General features: G+C 39.0%; 1 protein-coding gene and 1 long non-coding RNA gene across 3 annotated transcripts in view; both read left to right on the plus strand.

Annotated features, from left to right (window-relative positions):
• The window catches only part of LOC135745955 (uncharacterized), a 605494-nt gene that overhangs the window by 485823 nt on the left and 101074 nt on the right, over positions 1-18597 (plus strand). The window lies entirely within an intron of this gene.
• On the plus strand, positions 16447-16858 carry LOC141282873 (uncharacterized). The gene is made up of 3 exons (XR_012337732.1): positions 16447-16487; positions 16590-16673; positions 16778-16858. It is a non-coding gene; the product is annotated as an uncharacterized lncRNA (long non-coding RNA).

Here is an 18597-nt window from a genome sequence, read left to right on the forward strand (position 1 = left end):
CTTCCCGCCACAGGGACCTGGTGAGGAAGTGGTTATCGATTACACAGACATGGGGGAGAGAGTGGAAGGTAAACGTTATCTTTTAGTTTTCATGGATGCGTTTTCAGGTTGGCCAGAGGAGTGGCCCACGGGGAAGGAAGATTCGATTTCGGTGATTAAGTGTTTGATTAACCAATAAATTCCGTGTTACGGTTTTCCACGAATAAATCGCTCAGACAACGGTACACTTTTTAAGAATGCGGATTTGCAAAAGGTTGAGAGTGCACTGGGATTGCGTTTCCGTTTCGGGACCGTATATCATCCTAAATGACAGGGAAAAGTTAAACGCATGAATCTTAACCGCATTACCTCATTTAAACCATTTGAACTTCTGACAGGTCGTTCATTTCCTGGTCCGTTCAACCCAGTGCACCCTAACCACATAAAAATCTCGATCACAGAACATAATTAACCAAACTGAATGATATTGTTTCAAGTTTTTCCAAAAAGAAAACCATCTCTCATGCACATCCAGATGCAGAAATCACTCAATTAGCGGATTGGGTGCTCCTACCGGATATGGTAAGATTGGACCTGCAGGAACTGCAGGACCAAAAGGGGGAATCCAACACAGGGGATTAACAACAGGTTGACATTTCACAACAGCAGGTTGACATTTCTCAAAAGAAGACAAAATTAACACTCAAAGAACTAAAGGGGGACTTATTAAACAGTCCAGAACATGAACTCAAAAAACACTGTGAAGAACAAAGGGTAAAAAAGTTGGCTATACCCAGGATTGGGTGTGGTCTGGATAGATTAGAGTGGGAAAAAGTAAGGGATTTAAGGGAGTTCCAAAACACTGAAATAACCATTACTGTGTGTGTAAGGGAATAATAAGTGAAAAAAGGGAGATTGTGAAGTATTTTACTATTTTTAAAATATTTTAGATTTTATAATTTTACGATTTTTAAATATTTTACATTTTTATTTTGAGATTTTTCAGATATTTTCCATTTTTCCATTTTGAGAGTTTTCAAATATTTTACGTTTTTCTATTTCATGTTTTTAAAATATTTGACACACTTCTTTTTTTCAGATTTTAAGAGTTCACATTTCAATATTTTACAACTTCCAAGTATTTTACAGTTTACTATTTTTGGTGATTTTTAAAGGTGTTACATTTTACCATTCTCATGAGTTTCAAGTATTTTACATGTGACTATTTTTGAGAATTTCGAAGATTTTACATTTTTCTACATATTGTGATTTTCAAATGTTTTTCAGTTTACAATATTTTATGATTTTCAAAGGACTTACATTTTACATTTTAATTGTTTTATGTATTGTATTGTATCTATCTTTTTGCCTCATGCTTTGTGAAGCACAGTGGTCAACGTCCGTTGTGTTTACTGGTGCTATATAAATAAAGGAAAGAAGAAGAAAGAAGATATATCCTTTTGTGAGCATTGTTGAAAATATTTGATGACATATATTCTTTCAGGAGTATTTTTGAAGACATCATAACATCGTTTTACATTTTTATAGATTATTTTACGAGAACATTTTGAAGATATTTTACAATTATCTTGAAGTAACATATATTCTTGTGGTATAGATTTGCAGGCTTAACAGTTTACTTTTAACGTGTGTGTTTTGAAATTATTTTACATCCAGTTTGACTATATTTTACAGCCTTCATCTATATTTTTACAAATGTTTCATAAATCTTTTATTTCTGGGATATTTTACATTTTTATTAAGTGACCGTTTTAGAGGAATATTTACTATATTTTGGTTATATTTGAGTGTGTGGAGGATATACTTTTGATATATTTTACAGGACGTTTATAATACATGTTCACCAAATATTTCACAGTTCTTTTATGATCATCTATATTCTAAGGTTTGTGCCTGTCTTTTTTTAGAATATTTTCAAGCAGAGATAATATTTACAAGAAATCATATATTTGCGGTAGTGCCTGTTTAAAAATAAATAAACAAATAAATAAACTGACAAAAATTCAGGGATTAAGAACCCATGTAATAGCTGGATGACAAAATGGTTTGGGCGATACAGCAAGGCTGATAACCTCATTGCTAATGTCTATTGCAGTGGCGGCAGCAATACTGGTAAACTGTGGATGCTGTTGTATTCCATGTATCAGATCTTTGTGTAACAGGTGGATCGTGAAGACGGTGGAGGGAAAGGATCCTCCAGGTTTTTGCGTTATGTATGTATGTGTGTTTTTAACTTTTACTTTGCAGAGACAGCTGGAGGAACGAAAAACAGGATGTCGAGGCGGCAGGGTGAAATAACGGTCATAGTTGTTTGTGAACTTCTAAGACAGAAGAAAAACTTTCCATCAAACAGGCCCCCACCCCAACTACTCTTATATTTTGGGTCAGAGGGAAAGGCAGATCAGAGTCAACCGCTCCACGGGGGACCTGTTTCTGCATTGGTGTTGTGTAAGGACAGGGACAGTTTTGACCTAGAGCTCTGTAATACTTCATTTGAGATTTATTAAATAATTTGATTTGAGTTACGTGTCTGATCTCCTCATTCAAGAACATGCCGGACATTTAAAGTCCAACAACTCTGATAATAAAACAGTTAATTTTTTATTGAAATGGACTGCAAATATGAGTGAAATTGTGTAAAGAAACTCCATCACACTGGAAAAGGCTTCAATAAATTATTATTAAAGCCTTACATTATTACTACGCTCATTATGTACTCTGCTTCTTATTTTGTCCACCGTTTTGTTTTCTTCTTTTTTTCTGCTTTTATTAATGTAAAGCTGCTTTGAAACAATGAAACAATTGTGAAAAGCGCTTTATAAATAAAATTTAATTGAATAAATAGATGAGCTATTATTAATAATCAATTTAATTTATAAAGGGCCTTTCAAAGGACCCAAGGTCACTTGCTCATTGCACTGCAAAAAAATGACTTTCTTCGTGTTTTTGTCTTGTTTTCAGTAAAAATATAAAAAAAATTCTTAAATAAAGATGTATTAAAAGTTTTCTTGAAATATACTTTTTCATAAACACTTAATTTAAAACAACTTTTCTTATTCCATTGGCTGATTTTTTTTGCTTATTTTCCTAAGTCATTTTGCTCATCAAGAAAATGCATCTTAATTTAATAACTTTTTGATATTTTTACTGAAAACAAGACAAAAATACAAAGTAAGTCATTTTTTGCAGTGTGACTCCATTGAATGTTCTTGTGTGATAATGAAAGTCTCTCTTTTTGTGTGTGGTGTGTGTGATGTAGATTAAATATGACCGGGCCAAAACGGACATGGCAGCAGGTCAAAATCAAAATCTGCAGAATGGTAAGGGCCCTGACTAATACTTAATCATGCACAAGCATAGATTGTACCCAGAAGGTGCCTGCGTACACATTGTCTGTACTGTTTTAGCAGTGAAAAAGAATACCCAGAGACAAGGCATGGGTGGTGGGTCCCAAAAGCTGACCTCACCCCAGCAGAGGCCAGCTTTGGAGCTAAATAAAGGTAGGCCTGTTGGAGGGGATCCCTGGGGGAAAAGAGACAAGCATAGGTCCCTCACAATATGCCACCCGCTTTATACAAGGTATGTTCTTCCATCTCTGCATGGGACACAATCACATTCATATTGAATCTATTTGGACTGTCTGACTTTGGTTTGCCTATTGCCTTGGAGTGTCTGGCAGCACTGTGTTACTGTTAAAGCCACCAGCACGAGCACCAGACGATGCTGATCCAGTGAGTACTCCATCAAAGGCATACTGTAGGCCTGGCATGTCTTGTCTACTAGCTTCAATATGAATCCGATTAAATGTGATAGGGTCAAGGCCCCATTTCATCAGCACATAACGGCGATGATGATGAGGAGATCATCTCTCTGAATTCCAAAAGGCATAAGATATCATGTCAAACTTGTGAAAGTACTATACAAAGGAGTCATCATTTGGAGCCATCACAAAATCTCATTTCTTTTACAGGACCCAGTGTCATTGGTGCACAGAACTGCACACACATAAGGATAAAAGCCCCCTCAGGTGCCCATGAGGCAGATTTTGTAAATATGAAATCTTTTTACAGCATTAATGTTCAGGTTAACATAACTTTTTGATCTTTTCCATTGAACACTGGCAAAATGGCCTGGCTCAGTCCATGACTCCAGAATCTTTAAGACCTCTGAAATCTATCAGCGCCTATCACAAGGTGAGCCACACAACCCCTATTAATAACCACTTTTTACATTATGGCTGTGTCAACAATATCGCTGTGTTTTATTAGGTAGTAATGATGAGATGTTTTGTTGACAGGTGAATTCTCTGGTGTATTGCTGGGAGACAGGCCTTTTTTCCTGACACCTTTCTCAGACCCCCAGGAAGCACAGCATGCCTACAACTATGCCCATGCTTGGGCCAGAGTTGAAGTGACCTTTGGCCTCCTGAAGGCACGCTCTCACTGCTTTCATAAATTAAGGGTCAGCCCTGTGAGGGCATGTGACATTACTGTGGCTTGTGCTGTCCTCCACAATGTGGCCTGCCTGAGGAAGGAGAGGGCACCCAGAAAATATTGTGTCCCAGGTTAGCAATGCCATTTTTATTGATTTGGCCTCTTTTGATGTTTGTGCTGTATACTGTGTGTATGTCACACGGTGACGATTTCTAAGGGGCGGAACCAAAGATGGGGAAGCGTTTCCGCCCGGACGGAAGAGTAGGAACACCGGAACTGCCGGTAAACGCCGCGAGGCGAAATCAAGCCGATTGAACACAGGTGTGGATGATAAACGTAGAGAGGGATATAAAAGATAGCCTTTAACACAAAGAGTTTGCAGTTTTGGTTGAGGTTCATGTGTGGAAGCTGTGGTAGCGGTGCGGTGTTTGACAAACCGTTCCGGTGTTGAAGAGGAAGGACCTGGGCACAGTCACGCTGGAAACAGTAGGAGTTGTTGTTACTGGAAATCAAGCAGTAGAGGAAAACAGAGCCAGAGGCTGGGTATGTGATATCTATGAAGATTTTGGATACGAATAGATTTATGTGCACTACTGTTGTGTTTGGAGTATTGAGGAGGAACGACTCTCCGTAAGAGCTGCTGATGAAGATTAGAGTGGTGTATTTGAACACGGGTGAAGAGGATCTCGTCGGTCTATAGGAGAAGGAGACAAAGGAGGCCATTGTTAAACCATTGTGAGTACTCAGTGTCTATCTTGTCCAACGTGTGTTGTGAGCTTTCAGTATTTAGGTTGACGGCCCTGCCACAGAGCAGAGTGGTGGGAGAGCCGGGTAGTGACGATCCTGGGAGAAGCATGGGACCGCAACAGCGACGTCTATCTTGCTGGCTTACACTTCCAACGCCCACCGGTCTCAGGTGAAATTCAAGGAAGACAGGGCTGTGACCTTAATGTGCACATAGAGTGCTGTGGGTGAGTCTGTGCCTTTGCTGTGAGAATACACTTTGAATTAGTGCAGTGGTATGCTGTGTTTGTATTGTCGGTAGCCCCTTCCCTTCACTGAATTCGCCGTGGGAGAACGAGAGGCTGTGAAAGCCGGTTAAACAACCCCTTGTATATGCTGTGTGTGCGACTCGGTATCGAAGCTTCCAGTGTGGTGCTTGTTCTGGTCGTCCCTTGGATTCGGCCTGACTCAGGGAAAAGGTGGCGAAGGATATCGACTTCCTAGACTGCCGTGAGTAGAACCCCCATTAACAAGTGTTCGTGTGTGTGAAGAACTTCGTACTGTTTATAGGAAGGGTGGCAAAGACCAGATCTCATCTGTCACAGAGCCTCTTCAAAAGTACGCCCCTGTCCAGTCTTGTTAATGGAAGTGGAAGAGAGGAGAGGGCAGCATTCGGCTCGGCGTGACTGTGTCAGACCACCCCCCTTGCAGAACCAGAGGCCTCTAGGTGGGTTGTACCACGACGCTGTACTATCTTGAGGTTTGGGGTATCTACATCGAGCCCTTGGGTTGCAGTCCCTGTAAGTCCACCACCCATGAGCAGTAGTCGATGTTGTAATTGCCTGTTGAATGACCATAAGTTGTTATAAATCGAAGTAAAATTGAAGAGATACCGCAGCTAAAGCTAACCTGCCTCTGCTTATATCATGCACTGCCAGAGTAACCAGTGAAAGTCTTAGTGTCTGTAATATCCTCTGTGTCACAGCTAAAAGCCTGCAGAACGAGAGAGAACCTGAATACTATACCTGTGAAGTACTTACCTGTACGTCGTCACGAGCTGACTAGGTGAGAGCGAAAGCCCCAGTGTCTACTACGAAATCCTCTGTGCTACAGCTAAAAGCCTGCAGAAGGAGAGAGAACCTGCATACCATACCTGTGAAGTACTTACCTGTACGTCGTCACGAGCTGACTAGGTGAGAGTGAAAGCCCCAGTGCCTGCTACGAAATCCTCTGTGTTACAGCTAAAAGCCTGCCGAAGGAGAGATAACCTGAATACCATACCTGTGAAGTACTTACCTGTACGTCGTCATGAGTTGACTAGGTGAGAGTGCAAACCCCAGTGCCTGCTACGAAATCTCCTGTGTTACAGCTACAAGCCTGCAGAGAGAGAGAGAGAGAATCTGAAAACCGTACCTGATATACCCCAGTGGAACGCCAAGGGTTAGATCAGCCTGTCACCGGGAAAAGCCCCAGGTATACTTAACGTGAACCAACACTTACCCTTTGTTTTAATCTGCCTCCAGGAGGAAAAGGAGGGCGCCACGAGATCAAAGAAACCAGGCGTAGGAGTCTGGCCTCGTTGTCCCCTCCCCCCATTCACCCGGCCCACCTGGAGGACAGACGGAGAGACCCTTATTTTAACTTACCCTTGCCCCTTTCCTTACCTATTTTAAATAAATTAAATAAAGAGTCTTTTAAATTTGACTTACGCTTGTGTTTGTCTGGTCATTGGGTTGATTTTGGGACCTCCTCGAGGTGAAAACTAGGAAGGGGCGTGGCTTGTTTACATCTGTGGTCCGCCCCAACCTGTGACACCAGCATTCGATGAGAACTTTGAGGAGTACTATCAGAGATAAATTTCACTTTTACCACTATTTACGCGTGGACTTGGGCAACCGTAGGGGCAAACAAGAGGTAATTTTAAAAGAAAAGATTCATGTTAATGTCACACACACACAGAGAGAAAAATAAATAAATACATTTGAAGAAAACATAGGTTAAACTTTTTTTTTAAGGTGTCATCGTTACTGTGTAATTTTAAATTTAAGTTAGCCTGACTTACATTCAGCTCTGCAGATTTTAATGTGTAATGTAAAATTACAGGTGAAAAATGTATCTCGGTTCATGTACTTCATGAACTCGGAGGAGCCAAGCCTGTTGTTTGTTTGGGAGGTGGAAAAAGTGTGAGAGTACTTTTATGTAGTCACCCAGACCCAACTCCCCAAACAAACAGTTATGAACTATTGGAAAAGTCTTAAGAGGTCAGTACTGTGTAACTTTACTTTACTTTACACTTTATTGTCCCCTTAGGGAATTTTTTCTTGGGCAGTTCTGTTTGCTGCATCTTCACAGTAACAAATCACATATATCATCTGACATTCGCATGGATATGTAGTTGCATTTACAGCCTCGCAGTAGCACAATTCATGTACCACTTCATCATAATCTCTTAGTTAAGGGATTCACAAGAAAACCACCACATGGTCCCATAATTAAAGGCAGGGTAACACATTTTGAAAAATGCTAACGGTAGCCGCCAAGCAATGAAATCCCGATCCCACCCTCAAGTCAAAGCGCCATCTAAAGTCACGCATCTTTCCAAACACATGAACACGCACAGATCAGACGGTCACATCTCATGTCTCATTCACCAGTGAGAAAACTTTGCAGTACAAAGTGAATAACACTTCCAAAATAACCAAACAACTGGTTTACATCAGTAAAAAAAAAGTTTGCTGTTCTCACTGTTTACAGACACCAGGAGGTGAGCGCACGTGAACGCGCCGATGATGTATGGTGTCTGCGTGGACTCGCTGCGCGGTGGGAATTCAAATTATGCTTACGTATGAGGGACAACAATGGAAACGTCCATTCGGACCGAAATCTATGATTTGTTGAAAATTTTTTGGTCCTACGCCTTTCACAGATGACATACATTTCTACAAATACATTAAAACAACTTAACACCGTGATTGCTATCAGGATGTGAGGAGACTTTTAACCAGCATAACAAAAATGTTTCAGGATCAAATCTGTTACTCTGCCTTTAAGAAATCACCTAAGCCACCTTATAATCACATAATCTCATGATCGCGACGCAGTCGATCACATATACCACCTCATAGTCACACAGTTTAAAAAAAAGGATAACACATACACTCCAAAATCACATAAATAAAAAAATCACATATACCACCTTATAATCACATGATTCAAAATCACATATACCACACTGTAATCACATGATTCAAAATCACCTATACCACCCTATAAACCCTATTATTACATAATAAAAAAAATCACAAATACTACCTCACAGTCGTAGTGTTATGTAGTCACACATATAGTTAAGGGATCATAAACACCACATCATCTTTAGTTTTACACACATTGGAAGAAAACATAGATATGACAGAAAGCATCCTAGAAGGGCTATTATTAATACTTGGATAGCACCACGGTATAATAGTATACTATAAATAACGTAACAAACAGATAATGTAATTGTCTTCTGGCTATAACAATATTTTTTTCTCTCTTTAAGGTTCATGAAATACACCCTCACTTCAACAAGCCTAAACAGCAAGGACAAAAGTCTCTACACTGATTGTAGAGACTTTATTGTTCCTTTGGACGGCATACGTGCTGGTATGTCTAAGAAGGTGAATAAAGAGCTGACACAGAAAATATATTTTTTATTTGTTTTTTCACTGTTTTTATCTATTACATGGAAATCACGGGTGAGCTCAACATTACTATTTTATTTCTCAGGTACCATGGTTATGGTAAAGAAAAGCTGCCGGCAGACTGTGTGGCCATCCTTGATCTGGCTTGTGCCGATTTCCTGACGGTTGTGGCGAAACTCCAGGGTCCTAAAGCAGTTTCTGCAGATCAGCTGGACAAAAATGAATGTCTGCTGGTCCTTTATTATTTGGAGGCAATCGTCATCCTCAAGCTTCTGCAGCGCCCCCTGGTGTTGTAACCAACATGACTGTAAGTGTACTTTAGTAACTACTTTTTATATTTTTAATTTCATCAATGCCTCATGTTTTTGGATTATTAGTGAGACCGGTCATTGAAATGCTTGCCTGTGTGTTTGCAGGTTGAGGAATGGCAAGGGAGAACACGAATTTAGAACGGCTGTTCTGTGGCAGTAAAAGAGCATAAAACTGCTGAAGTGCCACTGACCGCTGAACATGAACATGTAAGTTTGTATTCAAAATTTAATTAATAAAGTTTTAATTAAAACACTGCTAAAACAATAAAGCTGGTATGGGGCATAAGACTTCCACTTTAATAAGTCCACTTTAAAGATGAGGCCCATTGACTTTTCATAGTATAAAAATACATGAAAAATATACCCTTTAGCACAAATTAATAATACTTTTTAAAAAGTCCACGAATTAGGAAAAATATATATATATATTATAAAATCACCTGTTCCACAATTATTGGCACCCCTAACAATTCCTATGAAAAATAATTATAAAAAGTTTTAAATATATTTTTCTGTAGTTGCTAAAGTTGGTCAGGGTATCTAGTAAGTTTTAATTAGTAATTAATGACTTCCTGTTTCCCTGGAGTATAAATATGACGTGACAAAGAGGTCTAATTCTCTTACCCATTTGTCATCATGGCAAAGACAATAGAACACACCATTCAAGTAAGGCAGATGTGTGTCGACCTTCATAAGTCAGGCAATGGCTACAAGAAAATAGCCACTCGCCTTAACTTGGCCCTATTTACAGTCAGAGGAATCATTAAGAAGTTTAAAACAACTGGAACAGTGACAAACAAGGCTGTAAGAGGTCCCAAGTTTATCTTGCCACAACGCACAGTGAGGAGGATGGTTAGAGACGTAAAACATTTTCCTAAGCTTACTGTCACAGAATTGCATCAAAGAGTGGCATGTTGGGGTTACAAAGTCTCCATAACAATTATCAGAACCTCTATACATGCCAACAAGCTGTTTGGGAGGCATGCACGGAAAAAGCCTTTTCTCACAAATGTAAACATCTGGAGTTTGCTAAGCGGTACTGGAACTTCAACTGGGATCATGTGCTTTGATCAGATGAGACTAAGATTGAGCTTTTTGGCAACAAACACTCTAAGTGGGTCTGGCATAAAACAAAAGATGAGTATGTCGAAAAGCACCTCATGCCCACCGTGAAGTATGGTGGAGGATCTGTGAAGCTGTGGGCCTGTTTCTCTTCCAAAGGCCCTCAGAACCTTGTTAGGGTGCAGGATCTGTGAAGCTGTGGGCCTGTTTCTCTTCCAAAGGCCCTCAGAACCTTGTTAGGGTGCATGGCATTATGAATGCCAGGACATTTTAAATAAAAACCAGAGGGCCTCTGCCAGAAAGCTGAAGATGGGTCGTTATTGGGCCTTTCAGCAGGATAATGATCCAAAATATGTGGCAAAATCTACACAAAAATGGTTCAGCAGTCACAAACTCAAGGTCCTCTCATGGCCATCTCAGTCCCCAGACCTCAACCCAATCGAAAACCTGTGGGGTGAGCTAAAGAAGAGAGTGCATAAGAGAGGACCCAGGAGACTGGATGATCTAGAAAGATTGTGCAAAGAAGAATGGTCAAAGATCCCTCTCTCTGTGTTCTCCAATCTTGTGAAATGTTATAGGAGGAGATTAAGTGCTGTCGTGTTGGCAAAAGGGGGTTGTACAAAGTATTAATATCAGGGGTGCCAATAATTGTGGAACGCATGATTTCAAGTTTTTTTCTTTTTTTAAATGTGTAAATTCTTTACCACTAAAGTAATGTACTTAAATCAAAGGTTGGATTTTTGTCTTTTTTGCATTTGGGTTCTATGTTGTTTAAATAAAAAGGAGAATTTTTTTCCACGACCACATATTAAACAGGGGTGCCAATAATTATGGAGGGCACTGTATAAGTATATATATATATATATATATATTCCCAGCAAACAGGGGACGTCCCCCGGACGTCGCGAACGTCCTCTTAGGTCCGCATAAGGTCCTCAATTGGTCCGCATTGTAACGTTCGCTGGCGGACCTTCCGGGGACGTCCGCATATGGTCCGCTAAATAACGTTCGCTGGCGGACCTTCCGGGGACGTCCGCATAAGGTCCGCTAAATAACGTTCGCTGGCGGACCTTCCGGGAACGTCCGCATATGGTCCGCTAAATAACGTTCGCTGGCGGACATTCCGGGGACGTCCGCACAAAGTCCGCTAAAAACCGTTTTCTGGCGGACCTTCTGGTGACGTCCGCATATGGTCCGCTAGACAACGTTTTCTGGCGGACCTTCCGGGGACGTGAAACCACTCGAAGCTTTAATATAAACCCATACACATTTAACCATAAGAGTTACCCTTTTATGCAACATCAAATGAAAAATGCTGTTTTTGCTATGGCTTTACTAATGAAAATCGTAATTTATAGTATCTAATATTAAGAATTTCTTAATTTATAAACTACTTAGTATGCTTTACTGACTATATTACATAGATTCCATTAAAGCTGCTTACAATTGTTCTATAATTTTATTGCATTTAAAGTAAATGAAAGATCTGGCACCTTTGTCTTTTTTAGTAAATGATTTTCTCCACTATTCCTAACACATAACTATGGTCAATAAATCGAAATCACAATGCACATATTCATGTAATAGTTAAAGAATCCACCATTGTGAAGTTACATATCACTCAATTAAATATAAATGAAGTGCAAAGACTTGTTTATTTTTATTAATATGACACATACATTAATATGAGTGTTGTGTGGTTCTTCAAGCGTTGTCTTTCTCATATATGAAGCACTGCATGATAAATAATTGTAAAAATCTATATAAATACATTATATCAAGGAAAAACAAATTTAAATCTACAACTACAGTTCAAATGTAAAACTTTTTGCATAGTTATTATTGTGAAGGATTCAAAATGCAAGCAAAGCAATGCAAACAGAAATGTAGAATGACAGTCGCTCAATCTGTTGCAAGCAATGACTTTCAAACAGCAAGTGCTAAAGAAGCCAAACACGCAGAATTACAAGTCCAACGCTGAAACTGCTGGAAAAGAACAGTGAAAAAAATACAGGTAAGACATTTACACATTTTTAGGTTTAGTATCAAATTGCAATGGTAACACTTTACAATAAGCTTGTATTTGTTAGCATTTGCTACCATGAACTAACAATAAACAATACTTCTACAAAATTTATTAATCTTAGTTCATGTTAATTTCAGCATTTGCTAATCCATATTTAAAATCAAAAGTTATATATGTTAAATGTGTATTATATTTTGTTGTGGCATCTAGCGGTGAAATTGCAATCAACCTCAATTTCGAAACGCAATGAGATTCTATGGTAGCTGCCACAGGACAAAAATGTCATCGTCTGAAGCCCATGTTATAGTGCGTGCGTAAGGTCTACACTGTAGGTTATCCCTAGCCTGAGCGTAGCTCTGCGTAGCCTGATTTTTAACAGCGCTTCAGTTCTACGCGGACTTCAAGCGCTGTTACTGGTCCATTAGAACCCCTCTCATCAGGTAAAAAACTGCATCATAGCCATTTCCAATTGCGACGGTGAGAACAAAGATAGGCAAAGTTGAGGAGTGATTTTACTCAAACGGCCGCTAATTCAAAATAAGTGTACAGAGTATCATGTGCCTTTTTCAAAATATGTGTCCTGCGTGTTGAGAGATCCTGTGTGCATCACATGTTTTGTCATAATAAGTGCCTGCTGCACACGTGTCAAAACCGTTTATGATAAAAAAGAGACGCTCACGTTCACAAAATACATGCAAGACACTCCCAAAACAGTAAACTCTGATTACACATTCGATTATGTGAGTATCTGGCAATCGTGAGTGTCTCTTTTATCATAAACCCTTTAGACGCATCTGCAGCAGGCACTTATTTTGACATGACACGTGATGCACATAGGATCTCTCAAAGCGCAGAACACATATTTTGAAAAAAGAAACCACACACATGACGGGCTACATACATGTTGTGACGAACTTCGAATCGAGTGCCCTCAAAAAAAGAAGTCACCGGCCGCCACTGCTGTTGGTCTTCTCAAAACATACACAACAATCTGCTGTTTCTTCATTTGTGAGTTAAACTGGCCAAGCTGCTTCTGTGGTTACACGCGTGGAAACTGCCTACCAGCGGTCTGCATGCTTTAATGAGCCCTTGAGACAACGTATGGACGAAACACGCTCTGTAGAACAGTTTGTCCGTTTTGTGCTACTGTATCCAACAAAACGCACCAAAAATATAGGCGTCATGGCTTAAATGATCTGTCCGCGGAGAGCTGATACTGATGACACGGGTGTTTGTACAGAACCTGTCATGTGAGAGAGGTAGTGGAAAATGTAGTTGTGGCTGTCAATTTTGATTTTTTGGCTACATTCCATTAATATGCTATGTTGCTCCATGTTGTGTGTGTGTTTGTATCACATTTACGATGATGTTACGGCAGTAGAGGGGACGCAACTGTAACAATAAGCCTATAATCAGAGGTGCACATAACTTTTTTTGTCCTGGTTCTAAAAGGAGCACCTGGAGAGCTTGCTCTCTTCCATTGGTAAAAAATGAAGCCGCCAGTGTCGCCGCTGACATCTTGGGTCTTGAGTCTGCGCAGTAGCAATTTCGGGACCAATCCTGCACAGTAGTGAGCAGGATGTAAAGCCGCGAAATCAAGGCCCCGCCCTCACTCTCCCAGAATGTGCATACACAGCTGTCAATCATGACGTGACAACACCGTTTTATAGCATTAACTAACTAACTAAAAACAAACTTATTTTAAAAACAAACACTTGAATTTACATCAGCATGATAAAACCTACAGTAAATGACAAAAAACAGCTTGGTCTCAATAACATGGGGGAGGCGGGGTTTATGACCTATACTGGGACCAGTCACTGGGGAGTGATCGAGATGTTATGAAATCCCTTATGTTGCAGTAAATTAGCTAACTATGTAACAAAATTTCAGCAACGTTGGTACGCTGGAATTGTTTCTAATCGCGCATACACACCCTTATGTGCACCCCTGCCTATAATCTCACCCACTCTGAAGCGATACTAAACTGTACTGGAAAAGCAATGAAAGCGAGCTGAGCTGCATTGTGCCGAGCCAAGTTGTACCCTACATTGGAAAAGCGCCATATTATGACATCAGACCCTGCCTGGAACACAGAAAAGCATGAGACAGTAAAGATGTTTGGTTGTGTTTGAATGCTTTCTCTGAACAAATTCCCCATGAACTATGCATGTAAACGAAATTAACCAAGCTACCTATTCTGTCTTTCCCCTTCTTATACATCCTGTAAAACCATAGCCAGAAAACCCACCATCTCAGCTTGTTATTAACAATATACTTATTTGTTCAAACAAATATAACTATATAACCTGCTATACAAGTCAAATATACAAATATAACTTATTAATAATCTTATTAACAAATATTACCAAATTAAACTATTTTAGCCAGGGAAACTTAAATGGCACTACACTGAAATGTCATATACTGGTATGGTTATAAAAGTATAAATTTTGACTCACAGCTCAATATGTTGGCCTGCAGGTCTTCATTCTTGATGGGATTCAGAAACTGAACTACTGTGTCTTCACAGACAAATAATCCAAAATCAGCCTAAGAGTGTGGAGTAAACAGCATCAAGCCTCTCTTTAATAGGGAACTCATCTATAAAAACAAACACTTGTTATACTTTTATGAATTATCAAGTTGTACAACACACAGCAATAAGGATTTAGACAAACAATCACAGATTTTATTAATTTTATTGTTGTGTCTAATATATATAGAAACAACTTGTGTTGTAAAAGAAAGGATGACAGCATATCTCTTTATCACGTGCCAGTATAGGCCCTGACTGCACGTGAGAACATTTGAATTATCTGGCACGAGGCCTCACACGTCATACTTCAACTGACACAACGGTCTCGATGGTAGGAATAAGCAAAAGCTCCTTTAAATTTCGTCATTTTTTTATACACATCCCGTTTATTTTGTAGTTAATTGTTAGATAAGTTAGTAATTTCGTAAATTTTTCGTTACAGGGTAAGATTTCGTTACCATATACAGTAAATATTGGTTCAAGAGGGCAGTTTGATAACTCAGTCGAGGTTTGTAAATGGTAAATAACTTATTCGAGGTTTGTAGCCATATTTAAGTAACTCGCTTACTTTGTTTCAGTGTTTGAGTAAATGTATAATGTTATTAAGTAATAATTAATATAAGTTACTGCGCGAGCTCATTACGGCCGTTTCTCAATCCGAAGGCTACTGGAGGTGGCATTTGTAGGCTGTATACGTCATCAAGACTGTCAGATTTAAGAATATTAACAATTCTAAAGTTGACTATTATTCTTAGTTAATCGTAAATTGTTGTAATATGCGTATGATTGCGAATGTAATGCTCATTTAACTTAAATAAACCAGGCTTGATGACGTATGCAGCCTGCATATGCGACCTCCGCAGGATGCAGCCTTCCGTTTCAGAAACGGCCTACAAGTGTGAGCGTGCGCGAGATTCTGTCTGAATTGATTCTTTAGTAATGGCAAAGCAAAAATTTACTGTCGTGGTGATTAAACGCATTTTAAAGTTTAAATTAAAACGCCTAACTTACCTTTCCAGGGGTTTCTGTTCCTGCAGTCTTTCAGGGGTGCTGGCGCGTATGACGATGCGGACATGAACAGCATACTACAGTATACCGCCACCTACTGTACTGTAGTACAATAACGTGTAGGATTGAATACTGTGCCAAACGCAGTAAAAAAAAATAGCCATTTAATTCATTGTAAAAACAATGGACATGCCAGTTCAAGTAACTTGTGGGCTAAATCACCAAAATAAGTTTGTAGATGTGGTTCAATTATTTTTAATGTGCAGCATAATGAATCAGCCTGAATGCATGTAGCCTATGAACATATTGTTTAGACTTTATTTTTAAACCTTTATCTGGTGTATGGTTAAACCTTATGATGGTAGCAATTGAATACAAATCTTAAACTGAATCAAATCTCTTATAATAATACATAAAATCTCTGGGACGGTTGGGGGTACATCAGGGTAACATTTAAGCAGCTTAATTTTTTTAATTCTTTTTTATATTTTGATGTGTATATATATATATATTTACTTTCTTTATTTTGTTTTCTCAGCTTTTAAACATCTAAATATGTCCTCCAAAAAGGTAAGTTCAGCACCAGATCAGCTTATCTTATACTGTAATATTGATACTGGTTTGAGAAAAACTAAGATTAAACATCCTACATGTTTCCAGGAAAAAGGAAAAAACATTGGAAAACAATTTTAGCCTAAGGTTTGAGAATAAAGCCAATAGTTCTCTATTAAGGCTAACTGTGTATATTGCATTTGAGGACTGCAAGCTGAACTTACAGATTTATATGGACTTTACTTACAGGTTTCCTGTGCTGTTTTGCTCCATTTTACTGAACAAAATAAGGCTGAGGTAGCACCATCCTTGTGGTTAGAGTGAAAGAATGTGGTAAGATTTTATCCATGTTTTATAAAATACAAATAAACATGAACAACATGGTCAGCTACATATAAAAAATAAAAATAATCAAACATGCTTGTTTTTATCTGAAGGGTATTGAGACCAAAATAAACAATGTGCCATTCTGGACAAACAGCTGTGGACAATATATGCAGTCAGAGTAGCCCATTTTCTAACACAGGTAAAGTATGCAAAGTAATACCAAACTTCTTTTTAACCTCAACAAATACTGTCAAGCCAAATATACAATGTTTGTATGAGGTACTGTGCAAAAGTCTTAGGCCAGCATGCTACCATTAAATCTGTGGTTTTTGCAATTGTGTAGTGATCATATATCATTATATCTCAGTTTCTTTATTAGGATACAACCAGAAAATACAGGAAATGTGTATGTAGTATTAAAAACAGTATAAAAGTTTAAGCTGAAGTGTCAAGTTTTTAGGGTAAACTTCCCTTCCACTTGAGCAATAGCAGGCAACTGCAGGATCTCTTAAACCTAAAGGGTAACTAAACCCCTGGTCAGAGCCTGACTCCACCCACTGGCAATATTTGAAAAATGCAAGAAAAGTGGGCAGATCCCAACGGAGATAGAGGGGACGAACTAAGCTCGTATCAAGTGTGTGGTGAGATCGTAACAAGGGCGTGGTGAGCTTGAACCTGCTTACGTCACGAGTCATTTTTTGGACCCAACATCCAATGGGAAAATTCAACTGCAGTAGCCACCGTTCAACCTGAAGAGGGCAGCAATCAGACGTTTTTACACCATATATTGTAGTATTGAAACACTTTATATCCAAATGTCAAAAAAATTACTAAAATCAATGAACAGCACTAATAAAGCATCATTCTTACAGATCATTAACTAAAAAAAGTTGGTTTAGGGTTTAGTTACTCTTTAAATAAAATAAAATCCTAATTCTAATCAATGACTTCAGTCTCCTCAAAAAAGCTCAAGATGTGTTTTGTGCCAAGAGAAGTCACATTAAATATGACTGATGTCTGAAGAAGACTTAATTTTGAGTACATATTTCCTGTATTTAGGGCCCGAGCACACCGGGGTGTGAGGACCCTATTGTTCTTCAAGGAGTTATTATTATTATTTTTTTTCTTTTTCTCCGACTTCAGCGGGACTTTAGAGGGCCTAAACATACTCGAAAACTCATGAAATTTTGCACAGATGTCAAGAGTGATGAAAATTTACATGTGGTGTAGGCTTTAGAATTAGGCGTGAGAAAATGGCTCTATAGCGCCACCTACAAATTTTCAACGAAGCAGCCCTCGGACTGTGTTTGACGTACAATTACGAAATTCGGTACGCGTCTGTAGCATGACAAGACCTACAAAAAAGTCTCTTGGAGCGAAGCCGTAAACCAAACAGGAAGTCAGCTATTCTGAGTTATTTTTGTGATTTGGGCGCAGTTTTTGTCATTTCCAGGCGTCATACTTTAACTAACTCCTCCTACAGTTTTCGTCGGATCATCTTCATATTTGGTGAGTGTCATCTTAAGGCCTTTGTGATGCTAAATTGCGAAGGATTTGACTCTACGTAAAAATTTGTGTCGGTTCTGGCCCGACAAAATTTGATGTTTTCCGATGAAACAGGAAGTTGCTGGAACTCATGCATACAGTGTCCGATCTGTCCCAAATTTCACATGATTGCTAAGAGTCCTGACCTGAACACATCTACATAACAATTTTCATTTATAGCCATAGCGCCACCAGCTGGCAACCTGAAGGAACATGTTTTAGCGCCACTTTCAAATATTGAATGAAGCAGCCCTTGGACTGTGTTTAACTTACATGTACGAATTTCGGTATGCTCATGTATTATTACAAGCCCTACAAAAAAGTCTCTTGGAGCAACGCCCTAAACCAAACAGGAAGTCAGCTATTTTGAATTATTTCTCAGATT

Source organism: Paramisgurnus dabryanus, chromosome 10 (genome assembly GCF_030506205.2).
Source record: "Paramisgurnus dabryanus chromosome 10, PD_genome_1.1, whole genome shotgun sequence".
Lineage (NCBI taxonomy): Eukaryota > Metazoa > Chordata > Actinopteri > Cypriniformes > Cobitidae > Paramisgurnus > Paramisgurnus dabryanus.